Below are 12,307 nucleotides of genomic sequence, written 5' to 3'. Positions count from 1 at the left end.
GTTGAATGGCTCATTTCCATTGTATCAGGGGTGGTCTATGGCCATACCGTTCCTTGTGTGTCATATGTTTTATGGTCTACTACTTATTTTTAGTCAGGTCTTTTGTCAAATTCCTGAGGGAAACCTGAGGGGGAGTAGATGGTGTCTGTTACATTCTTAAGAGGAAGCTTGAGGGAGTTTGTTGTGGTCAGATGCTCCCAGCATTGTTTCAAAATACGTGTTTTTCCCCACCTAAGGACCTCAGGTCCTAACCTTTTCCTCTCTGCCTATCTTATCCTGTTTTTCCCTACCATGCTCTTTTATCCAAAGCATGTAGTTGCCCTTTTCCTCCTTTTCATAAAAACTCCTTGTTTTCACCCCACAGGCAGGACACTCTTCTGGTTACTGTGGGAATCTGTGCTCCCCAAATTGCAGATCTTTAATCCCAAATAAACACTCTCTTGCCTCTCATTGTGGCTCTTCATTTTCTGGTTGACAGCTTCATAGATAAGAAGAGCCATCTCTCTTCTCTGTCAGCCTCTGTTGATTCCTAGGGAATGTAACAGAACACCATCCTGCCAAAAATGTGATTCAAACAATGATGACATTTCACTGTGAAAGACAATCAGACCTAGTGAGGCAAAACGTTGATCAGAGCATTGAGTCTTAAGAAAAATCAGGCATTGACACTCACAAACCTCGAGTGGTCCTGTTGTTTTTCACAAAGAATAATAAGAGGGGTTCTTTTTTTTTCTAATTAGTATACAGTGTTGATCCAAAACCCAACACTGTTTCCTAAGAAGGTTCTTTGCCAACATAAGGGGGAAAAATAATTTATAGAATAAATGGAATGAAAAGCACTCCTTCAACATCAGTGCTTAGTTTTCACTTCTTTTGGAAAGAGACAACCTATTCATATACATATTTTCACTCTGGAACCAAAGCTCCTAACTAAGGTTAATTAAGCTAAGCAGGGTAACAATTACAAAGGAGTTATCATTATTGATATGTGGCAGGAAGCAAGTTTCAATGCATCGTTTCCATCTGTCTCTATTACTTAAGAGAAGACTCATTTATGCTTTTACACTAGAGAGTTGAATATATATATTTTTAATTTTTTTTATTTTGAGTTTATTTATTTTGAGAGAGACAGAAACAACGTGAGAGGGGGAAGGGCAGAGAGAGAGGGAGGCAGAGAATCGCAAGCAGGCTTAGCACTGGCAGCACAGAGCCAGATGCGGGGTTCGGACCCATGCAACCGCGAGATCATGACCCGAGCCAAAACCAGGAGTCGGACACAACCGATTGAGCCACCCAGGCGCCCTGAATATATCTTATGTTTAAAAGAAACTTTGGTCCAAGAGGTTGGTTGAACAGACTTTTCCACTAAATTCTCATTGAAATGCTAAAGGAAAAAAAAATTAGGGAAATCAGAGAAAGATGACTTCTAGCGATGTCTAGAACACATGGTATTGATGATTTTAACATGGTGAATGGCAAACCACCCAGCAGTTCACCAACCCACCTGGAGAGTCAATGGCCGGTTTTCAGAATGAAACACAATGAAGCTCCAAGGTGTAGAGAATGCAGACAAGGCTAGCCTGAAGCTAGGCAGGTGATGTAGGGTGTAGTAGGATTCTCACAGAGTCATGGCACTGAGGCTTTTCTTTCCAGGAAGCAACTTTATTCCTGCCAGCAAGGCTCAGTTGGGTTCATACCTGAGAACTGAGCCCCGAACGCCACGTGGGGTAGTTTTTTTATACATTTTTTACTTCTTTGTTCCCCATATATGGTAACACACACAAACATGCAATCTGATTAAGTGGTCTCATGTTACAAGGTCATGAGAGATGTTGTCACATATGGCATAGCTAGGTTACCTTGCGGGGTTTTTGGTTGTTGTTGTTCTTTTCTTTAGGGCAGGACCCTACCACAAGGGAAGAAGGGAAAAGGAGTTCTCAAGCTCACCCTACCCACATTGTAATGAAGTGGATAGATGCTGATATACAGTTCATGGGCTATCATTTCTATCTTGCATTTGGCCCAGAAAGTATATGAGTAAATGAAACCAATAGCAAATATTTACTTAAAGGAAGAAACAAAAGCAAAAAAACCCTAACTGTATACATTTAAACTGTGAAGAATACAATATAAACAAGATAAGATTACATCACTGCCTGCTGTTATTCAGGATTGTTTAGGAAGTTTTAGCCAAAGGAAGGAAGGAAGGAAGGAAGGAAGGAAGGAAGGAAGGAAGGAAGGAAGAAATTCAATAGGGTATAGATATGGAAAAGAAAGAATGAAATTTATGATTCTTTACAAATGATAAGATCAGTTACCTGGGAAGTCTAAGATAATAAAAGAACCGTTAGCACAGATGAGGGAGTTTAAAATAGCCCCTCTTTCCTAGAATTAAAATAGAAAATTCAAGGCTTTCCTATATTTGAGGGGAAAAACCCCACAAACCCAAGGGAAAAAAAACCCAGAAAACTAAACAAAAATGTAGCAATGGTGAAAGAACAGATAAGTGGAAAAGAAAAAGATCAGAAATTGACCCAAAAATGTGAAACAATTCAGCATAGGATAAAAGTGGTGTTTCAGATCAGTTTGATCTTTCAATAATATGTTGGACTAAATGACTAAAAATCACAGTAGATCACTATGTCAGCAACATTAATCATGTATCAATTCAAAAAAACAAATTTTTGATGATTCAGAGAATTTGAAAAATATATAATCCTAGAAATATTAGAATAAATACTGGTGAACAATTTTAAGTATAGAGACCCTTTGAAATTAATGTCACCAAAGATAGAAAACTATTATGATCTGGTCAAGATTCTTTTTTTATTAAAAAAAAAAGTGAAACTGGGGCGCCTGGGTGGCTCAGTTGGATAAACATTTTTCAGCTTGATTTCAGCTCAGGTCATGAACCCAGCATTGTCGGATCGAGCCTGTGTCAGTCTGGGCTCCGTACCGAGCATGGAGCCTGCTTAAGATTCTGTCTCTCCACCTGCCTCTCCTCTGCTGGCACATCCAATCTCTCTCTCTCTCTCTCTCTCTCTCTCTCTCTCTCTCTCTCTCAAAAAAAAAAAAAATAGTGAAACACGGCAGTAAAGTTGGAAAGTGATGTGGAAACCAACTGATATCCAGGATTTATTGACGGTTCTTAGTATGTCGAGGCTCTTTTTATTGCAAGTGAATTAAGAGTTCGGTGTTCTGCAGGTGATTCAAAGAAAGGGAGCAGTTCTAGAAAATGGTGCTGCTATAATCTTCCCAAAACACTTGGTCCAGGGACCATGTACGGAAGCCTAGTAGAATATATTATTTAGGTACACAATGATTTCTGGTCGTTATGAAGATCATGCCAGATCTAGTTTGTCAGCTGTCAGAAGAAACTACCACACAAAAGGTATCTCCAGGAACTTGTGTTGTTCATAAATTTCTAAAAGATGTTTCTATTTATTTATCTCTTGGATATTAATATGATTATGCATTCCCCAGAGGTCTGGCTTCATAAAGACAAAGGTGCTCCAGAGCTGATTTAGCAGAGGATCGGAGAAACTTATTAGTTGTCTCTCGTGGCATAGCAGTAAGGCTGAAGAAAACCTGTTAGAAACATAGTTATCCAACTTTCTTCTTCATGGCATGCATAGGAAGAGCCCAAGAGGAGACGGATGGTACATTACTGATAGAGTGTCATATAAAAGTGTATGTATAATGTCTATGCACTAACTGCGGAAGAGAGGGGAGATAGACTCCCATATTGAACAATCTGTTTCTTTATCACACACTAGGAGTCTAGAGGAATGTGTAAAACAATCCTCAGATTCAGGTTTGAAGCATACTTTCAACATCAATATATTTCACAAAGGATAGAGTATCTGAAGTGCTTTTCTACTCTGTACAAACCATGCCCGGTCCCAAAGGGTTTGTGACTTTGGGTCTTAAGGCTACTCAACATGGACGCTATCACTGTAATTATTACAGAATCAGAGAACCTCCTCTCTGGATCCACTGGCCATAATTCCATATGTCCTTGATTCTTCTGCTTCCTCTGCATGCCTCTTCCCCTCAGCCTGCCCTGGTACAGACTGTCACGTGTTCCATTTTATCCATTTCCAAGGACCTAAAGTTATGAGTGGAGCAGTGGGGAGCAAGTAGGGACCAAAAAGGACCTCTTTCTAGTAAAATTCCTGAGGGTTGTTATGCTAAAATTATCTCTGCCTCTATCTCTGATTTAAATTGTATTTCCTAAGGCTAACTTTTTATCCCAGATTAGTCCTACACTTGTTCCCAGAAAAAAGTTAGGTGTAAGAAAAATGGACCACAGCCTGTTGCAAAAGCCCTAATTGTAGGCTCTGGGAATGAGAACCACAATTTAGCTGATAGACTGGTCTCTTTATTGTACACAAGGAAGAATCTTTCACATCTTGGTAGAAGACAGAGTTAGAAAGGATTCCAGGAACTTAATGTGGAAGAAAAGACCCAGGTGAGAATAGGGTGGGATAGAAATGTTTGTGCCTGCAGGAATTACGGCAGATGTTTACAAAAGTATAGTTTCCAAGTTTTCCTGAAGGTGGAAGTCCTGTGGGCTTCCAATAGGAAACATAGTATTGAGGAAAATGTGGGAAATGGATGTGGAAAACAAGGCAGTTATGTGATGTTTCCCATTCAAAGAGCCACAGGGGATCTTTCATTAGTATCAGGACCCTCACCTAAAGGCACCCACCAGGAAAGTCTACTCATTTGGGATGGTCTTACACAGAGGTGACACCAACACCACACTGCATGTAAGATGTTCATTAAGATAACATTAAGATGTAATAGAACACATCTTCTCCCTGCCCCAACTCCCTGCTTCAAATAATCCTACAGACACTCTGGGGAAAGAAGCCTATGTGGTTTCTATCATAAACCCAACTCAGCTAAAGCCCCAGGTCTCATCAGTGTCGTCAATAGACCCAATCAATCTTTCCTTTCAAATATTGGTCTTCACGGGGAGGAGTCAGAGGCAGTTGTGTTTCTAAATCTTAAGCTCAGGTAAGAGACATGGCCAGGCACAGCTGACCCAGGCAAGGACAATTCCTTTGTAACAGAGTGTGGAGGAAAACCCCAACAGTATGGTAGACATGACCAGACACTCCTGAGCCCTTGAATACACCTGCTTAGCTCCTACACAGCCACAGCTGAACTGACTTGTCTCTAGTGTTCCTAAATAATTTCAGAACTGTTCCTGGTCACTGCCAAGAGCAGGCTAAATCATGTCTTGCCATGAAGTATTCATAAATAATGGTGCTTACTTCATTTTAGTGTGTAAGGATATGGACCATTCCCAGAGGATGATCATGAATCTTACATCTTGCTTGGATACAGAAAAGCTCTCCAGTGTATTTTCCCCAATCAGAACAATATTACCAAATGCCACTCTTTTGGGCTTTTGAAGATGTTGAGCCCTGACTGAGTGTGTATGTATGAATATTGACTTCTGATAAATCTCAGATGATTTCTTGGTCACCTCCAAATTTCTGTTCAAGGAGGTAACAGGGTAGAAATGAAGATATTACAGGAGCTGCTACTTTTTATATCTCAAGGAAATATTTTTAAAATTTTTATTAAGATGGTACATTTTTAGGGGCACCTGGTGGCTCGGTCAGTTGATGTCCAACTCTTGATTTTGGCTCAAGTCATGATCCTGGGGTCAAGGGATGGAGTCCCACATCAGATTCAGCATTGAGCGTGGAGCCTGCTTAAGATTCTTTCTTTCTCTCTCTCTGTCTGTCTCTTTCTCTGTTTCTCTCTCCCTCTACCCTTCTTCTCCACTCACGCTCTCCCTCTTTCTAAAAAAAAAAAGATGGTACATTTTTAAGCAACCACAAGGATACCGGGTGATTCTGCGATATTACAGATTTATTTAATAAAAGACATTATCATCCACACATTATATCAAGTCAAAAACATATCGGTCATACATGTATATATTTTCTATTTTAAGGCCCCCTCCTTTTTCTTACTTAGGAAATATTTTATTGTACAAAAACTTACATTTGTTGTGTATAAGGGCATGGCAAAACAACCTTTTGTTAATCCATTTTCTTTGAGAGTTTCTGTGAAAAGTAAAGATTTACTTCCTAACACGTCCTTCGAGAATATAACTTTCTATATAGTTGTGTAACTATATGTTGTGTTGTGTTGATATTAAGTGTCTTGGGACAGTAGGTATACAATTGAAAACAGATCAGAAAAGCTAGGGTGAAGACCACTTCTAAAGAGAAATCTCCATGAACTTGGCATTTTCCACCACAGGATAGATGCTGTAGGGTCATCACACTCTAAACGTGGTTTGATTATGTGAAGCCATTCACTAAGACACTGAAGAATTAATACATCTAGGATATTGTCTTCTTCTGAAACAAATTTCAACAGAACCGCATCTGGGATTTCTTTAAAACAACCTTCAGTATAGAGTTTTTTGTGATACTTCCTCCAGGAATATAGATACAAAACTCAAAATCATCTATTTCAGGAATGCATGGGCTTTTTTCCATTTCTTCCCAGTTAAGGCTCTCTATTTTATTTTGAATAGTTTTTTTGCACCAAAGATGTAAGCAGGTATCAGAAGGGAGTCTTGCCAATGTGAAATGTAGATCATTACAGTGATATGAATGACTGCTTGAAAGAACAATAACTTTGGCACAGTTACTACTTTTCACCCAGGAAAGCAGCTTTTTCACAGAATGGCTTTAATTTGTACTTAATAAAAATGGATCTTAACTGAAGAGCCACTAGCTTTTTTGAAGGCAATGAATATACTTCAGCATCTGTACTGAGTTCTATTGAATTTACTTCTGCAGTTGCATATGGACAGTTTCCAACATCTGCCCAAGAGAAATGGTGTAGAAGTAACCAATCTTACACATATGCAGCGTAGAAATAATCCAATCTATTACAAGCTGGCCAACATTTCCAACAGGCACTGCTGGCATTAGGATGGTGAAACCCCCCGGGGTCAGAGACCGACTCTCTACAGCAAAACATGGTCCCACTGAAGTGAGTGGAAGGGCTGATGGGGAGAAAGAGGGCGGCTCTGTCCCAAGGCCCCAGAACTTTAAAGCCTCTTTGCAAAGAAACTCAACTTTCCTTGGAGAAAAATGAGATTGATATTCAAAATGTCTCAACTTTTAAATGCTGCCACTCAATCAGTTGCATTCATTAGCTCTTAGTTTACCTGTGCAGGCATTTAATACAGAAATTGATAATTAGACTACTTTGAACAAGCTAGTAGCACCTCTTTTTCACCTGTGGCAGGATAAAATTATATGTCCACATATCATAAAGTATCATTATCTCAAGGAGAAAGAACATTATGTACAAGGCATTGGCTTTCTCATGTTTTCTTTTTCTCCCTACTAACAATATCAAGATTTGAAAGACCTCATCAAATAACTGGAAATGTATGAATATTAGATAGATTCCAGGCTTCTGGAGCATGGTATGGTGAATTCTCTAGATGTAAAAGCTCTGGGAAAATGTCTATGGCTCCAGGGACAAATTTATTGATCACATACGTTATGAAATATTATTTCTGCAATATAAATGTAAGTTGCTACTAAAAATCATCCTACTGTGTTGAGCTAGATATAATGTTTAAAAATACTCAAATCATGGGAATGCAAGCTGGTGCAGCCACTCTGGAAAACAGTATGGAGGTTCCTCAAAAAACTAAAAATAGAACTACCCTATGACCCAGCAATTGCACTACTAGGCATTTATCCAAGGGATACAGGTGTGCTGTTTCGAAGGGACACATGCACCCCCATGTTCATAGCAGCACTATCAACAATAGCCAAAGTATGCAAAGAGCCCAAATGCCCATTGATGGATGAATGGATAAAGAAGATGTGGTATATATATATATATATATATATATATATATATATATATATACAATGGAGTATTACTCAGCAATCAAAAAGAATGAAATCTTGCCGTTTGCAACTACGTGGATGGAACTGGAGGGTATTATGCTAAGTGAAATTAGTCAGAGAAAGGCAAAAATCATATGACTTCCCTCATATGAGGACTTTAAGAGACAAAACAGATGAACATAAGGGAAGAGAAACAAAAATAATATAAAAACAGGGAGGGGGACAAAACAGAAGAGACTCACAAATATGGGGAACAAACTGAGCGTTACTGGAGGGGTTGTGGGAGGGCAGGTGGGCTAAATGGGTAAGGGGCACTAAGGAATCTACTCCTGAAATCATTGTTGCACTATATGCTAACTAATTTGGATGTAAATTTTAAAAAATAAAAAATAAAATAAATAAACAAATAAAAATACTCAAATCAAACATTTTTTATATGAAGCTGTCTGATATCACATTAAAATTGTGCTGCACTGTGTAGAAATGATAAACGCTATTATCCTGCTGCTAGAAATTACACAATTACAAAAGAGAACAGTAGGGCCGCATGGTAGCAAAATGTTTGGTGGGACCAGAGTGGACAGGTGGATTCAGAACCAGGTTGACTGGCCAGCTCTGGGCCCTCTAGCTCCCTCTCTCTTAATCTAGCTGCATGCAAACTGCAGAGCAGTTCTAGTGTGCTGTGGGATATATGGGCACATCCTCGGGAAGGGTACCAACCACTTATCTTCTTTTTACTTTATCCTTAGTAGCAACTATTTATTTCCCAGAAAGAAGGCTCACAGACCAACAAAACTGTTGCAGACCTTGAAATCTGGCTTATTTTATACTGCATCTGAGAATAGAATGCCTATTTTCTGCAAGAGAATGTGTACCAGTGTTTGTTAAATTTTAAAGTTATTATCAACATCAGCACTGAAAACCTGGTTTTTTGAATATTAATTGGAATGACCCTTTAAATGTGGGCTATTTTCTTACCGGTCCCATAAAATATGTAAATTTGTAATTATAAATATATTGCCAATTTATGAGGCTTGTTTAAAGATTGCATGAAGCAAAATAAAACATCCTTAGTTATTACATAGGGTGAAATATGTACAATGATAAAATTCTCTTGATTATTACTAGATGGCACAATATAACCTTAATATAATATATTCTCTCTCTTTTTTTCTGTTCACTGTTTTAGGTTCTGTACAAATGGCATCTTAATGATTTCAATTCAAATCAATATTTATTTAATCACTTCCATAAACACTGGTCAAATGGTGTCCTATTAGCTGAGTGACCTTAGACAAGTCACTTACCCCCCCTGTCCTCAGTTTTCTCATCTGTGAAATGCAAATAATTAGTGTACCTACCTAGCTCAGAAGAGTTGTTGCGATGTTTAGGTGAGCAAATAGATGTCAGCATTTAGAAAAGTGCTTGACACTTTGTAGGTTAGTTATTATTCTTTTCCAGACACTCTACCAGATACTTATATATAAAATGTGAGTATATGTGTATATTTTCCACATTTTAACTTTCCCAAGATCAGAACCGAGACTTGAACTACTATCTGCATGACATTAACCTCCAGGTCCACAGCTTCTCAGTGTGCTGTGCTGGGGCTCTTTATGCATTCAGTCTCCATTCACATTTATTAAGTGCCTACCATGTACCAAAATGGTGATAGGTTCAGGGACGTCTTCAGTTCCTATGGAGAGAGGCCGGTTCTGTCTGCGAGGAAAATGGGTGGAAGAGGATAACTCTTAGGCAGGACACTATGAGTAGCTGCACATTCCTCCAAGAATAGTTGTTTGTTTGTTTGTTTTTAATTTGGACACTGCCTTTAATCAAAGAAATACATGGATCCCTAGTATGGAATCTCAAAAAGCCAAACATATAGGACATCAATTTTAGAGAAAGAGTAAGGCCTTCTCATTTTCCTTGAAATGTCTCCACATACAGGCTGTAGTCACATAGTTCATTTGCCAGCACTTTATTGTCAACATTCTCCTCCTTGATAGAGCTGCCTCCCTTTCCAATTAGGCCACATGGTTTGAATGGGAGTGGTTATGTTATTTCACATCCGATCCCCAAGCCCCCCCCCCCCACTTCCTGTGATATTAACTCATTCAGGATTAGGCTCCAGCCTCAGGCTGGGTCAGTCATAGTATGGTGGCCTCTTTGCCTTGGCTGAATACACCAAGGGTAGGCCCATGACCTAAAAAGAGTAACTCAGTGTCCTTCCTTGGGCTTTTTTTCAAATTAGAATTAGGAAAAGCCAGCCAGCACCTCCTGGGAGAAGGGGCAGCAACAGCAAGCAGAGCAAGAAGCCAGAGTCTCTAATCGGAAACAAAAAATGAAACTGAAAAACAGAGAAGAAGAAACAAGAGGCTAGGACAGGGAGTCCTGGCAGTGTTTCTGTCCCAAGAATTGATTAACAACATTTCTTTAATCACATTTGACAACAAGGTGTCCCTCCACGAAGCTCGCTTTTTGCCCCGGCTTGTTTGATTTGGAATTTTGTCACTTTAACCAAAGGAATCCTTACTAATCCAGATGGTCACTCGTTCTGTCCTAAGCGTAGCCAAGAAGTTTAAGTCGTTACCCCATAATCTGTTCGGGTTTAATCCTCACAGTATGTGGGCGTAATAGCAAAAGACAACCCAGAAGATAAAACAAGGACTTAATATGGTCAAAGCTTATGGTCCGTTAGGACGAGTTTGATCGTTGAAGGGATACACGACCCCCAGAAATGCCAAGCACTTTACAAATGGGTGTGTCATTTCATTCCTAAGCTTACAAAGCTAAGCACTCCAAACATTCTGCCACCTGTAATTTCATTAGTTTTAGACATTAGGTGAGTGGCATGACTTCACTTTATTAATTTATAAAAGTCCTGATTCAATCCCTGAACACCAATTAATTAAACATAACATTTCCCAGATATGTACACTCAGAAATTCAAGACTAAAGGGATTTCAGGACCCTTGGTTCTAGTGCGAAATCATAGAGCAATAACCCAATTCATTTTTTTTTAAATTTTTTTTTAACGTTTATTTATTTTTGAGACAGAGAGAGACAGAGCATGAACGGGGGAGGGTCAGAGAGAGAGGGAGACACAGAATCTGAAACAGGCTCCAGGCTCTGAGCAGTCAGCACAGAGCCCTACGCAGGGCTCGAACTCACATACCGCGAGATCGTGACCTGAGCCAAAGTCAGACGCTTAACCGACTGAGCCACCCAGGCGCCCCGAGCAATAACCCAATTCAGAAGATCTCTTCCTGTGGTTCTCCCTCTCTCCCTCCTTCTTTTGTCTCAATGGACATAATGTAGGATCTTGAGATTTCACTATACCAATGTGTTGCCTATCAAAGCAGAATCCTAAAATGGGGACATGACTGGGGCATAGGGCCAGACAGAAACTGGGGACTCATTTATTAGTTTTATGCCACCTTTAGACACAGAAGAAACATACCCTAAGCTAATTTGGAACAGTGTGGAATCATTCCTTTACTAATCAGTTTACAGATCAAATTACAGCTAGTTGATATGTGTAGGAACAATATAGAACATAAAAAATAAAAACATGGTTTGGAAAGGACAGTTTTTTATTACTGAAAAATTTTCTATTCATTCACCTATTGTGGGGGCTATTGCAGGTCTGCAGGTTTCCCCTGGTGTCCCCAATCCAAGAATATCGCAACCCTGCTTACCCTGGAGACATGACCCTCCCCACACCCCCCCCCCCAAACAGCAGTGTCACTTAATGCAAAAAAGCTTGACTTCCCAACTTCTCCCTCTGTGGGAATGGCCGCAATGCTTTCTACTTCTCAAAAGATCACAGCATTAAGAGTGTCTATGAAATGCTACGTTCCTCCACCCACGTTAATGCAGCCAATTTACTTTTTGTCACATTTGGTTTTACTACTTTTTCTTTATTTTCATAACTATTTTCCTAAACTACGTCCCAGTGATCAGATTGGATAGCAGCAGTTCCTGGCTTACTCTGATTTTGTCTTCCTGAAATTTATTATGCTCTTTGACTGTCAGGTAATTTCTACCCTTTCCTTCAAGTATCCATAGTATACGCCTGTGGCTTTCATATTAAAACAAAACTCAGTTTTGGCACTTGAAACCTCCACCAATTCCTTCTTATTTTTTAAACCATTATTTTTTTTTTTCATTTATTCATCCAAATCAGACTATATTTGAGTGCTTACTAAAACTGCTCTCCTGGGTCCCAGGGATGCAGCAGTATAGAAAATAAAGCTCTACTATCATGGAGCTCCCACACCAGCATAGGAAGGCAGACAAGAAACAAAGAAACTAATACAACATTTGATGGGTGGAGATGAGTGATAGGAAGAAAAAAATTAAACAGGATTAAAAAAATAGAGATTGTTGAGTGGGCA

General features: G+C 39.3%; 1 pseudogene; it reads right to left on the bottom strand.

Annotated features, from left to right (window-relative positions):
• Window positions 1-6,177: 6,177 nt before the first annotated feature.
• LOC131515476 (proteasome assembly chaperone 2-like) lies at window positions 6,178-10,505 on the bottom strand (annotated as a pseudogene).
• Window positions 10,506-12,307: the final 1,802 nt, after the last annotated feature.

The sequence above is a fragment of the Neofelis nebulosa genome, chromosome 6 (genome assembly GCF_028018385.1).
Source record: "Neofelis nebulosa isolate mNeoNeb1 chromosome 6, mNeoNeb1.pri, whole genome shotgun sequence".
In the NCBI taxonomy this organism is placed as follows: Eukaryota; Metazoa; Chordata; class Mammalia; order Carnivora; family Felidae; genus Neofelis; species Neofelis nebulosa.
The sequence above is the reverse complement of the archived record's forward strand: the minus strand, read 5'-3'. Positions and strand labels throughout refer to the sequence as shown.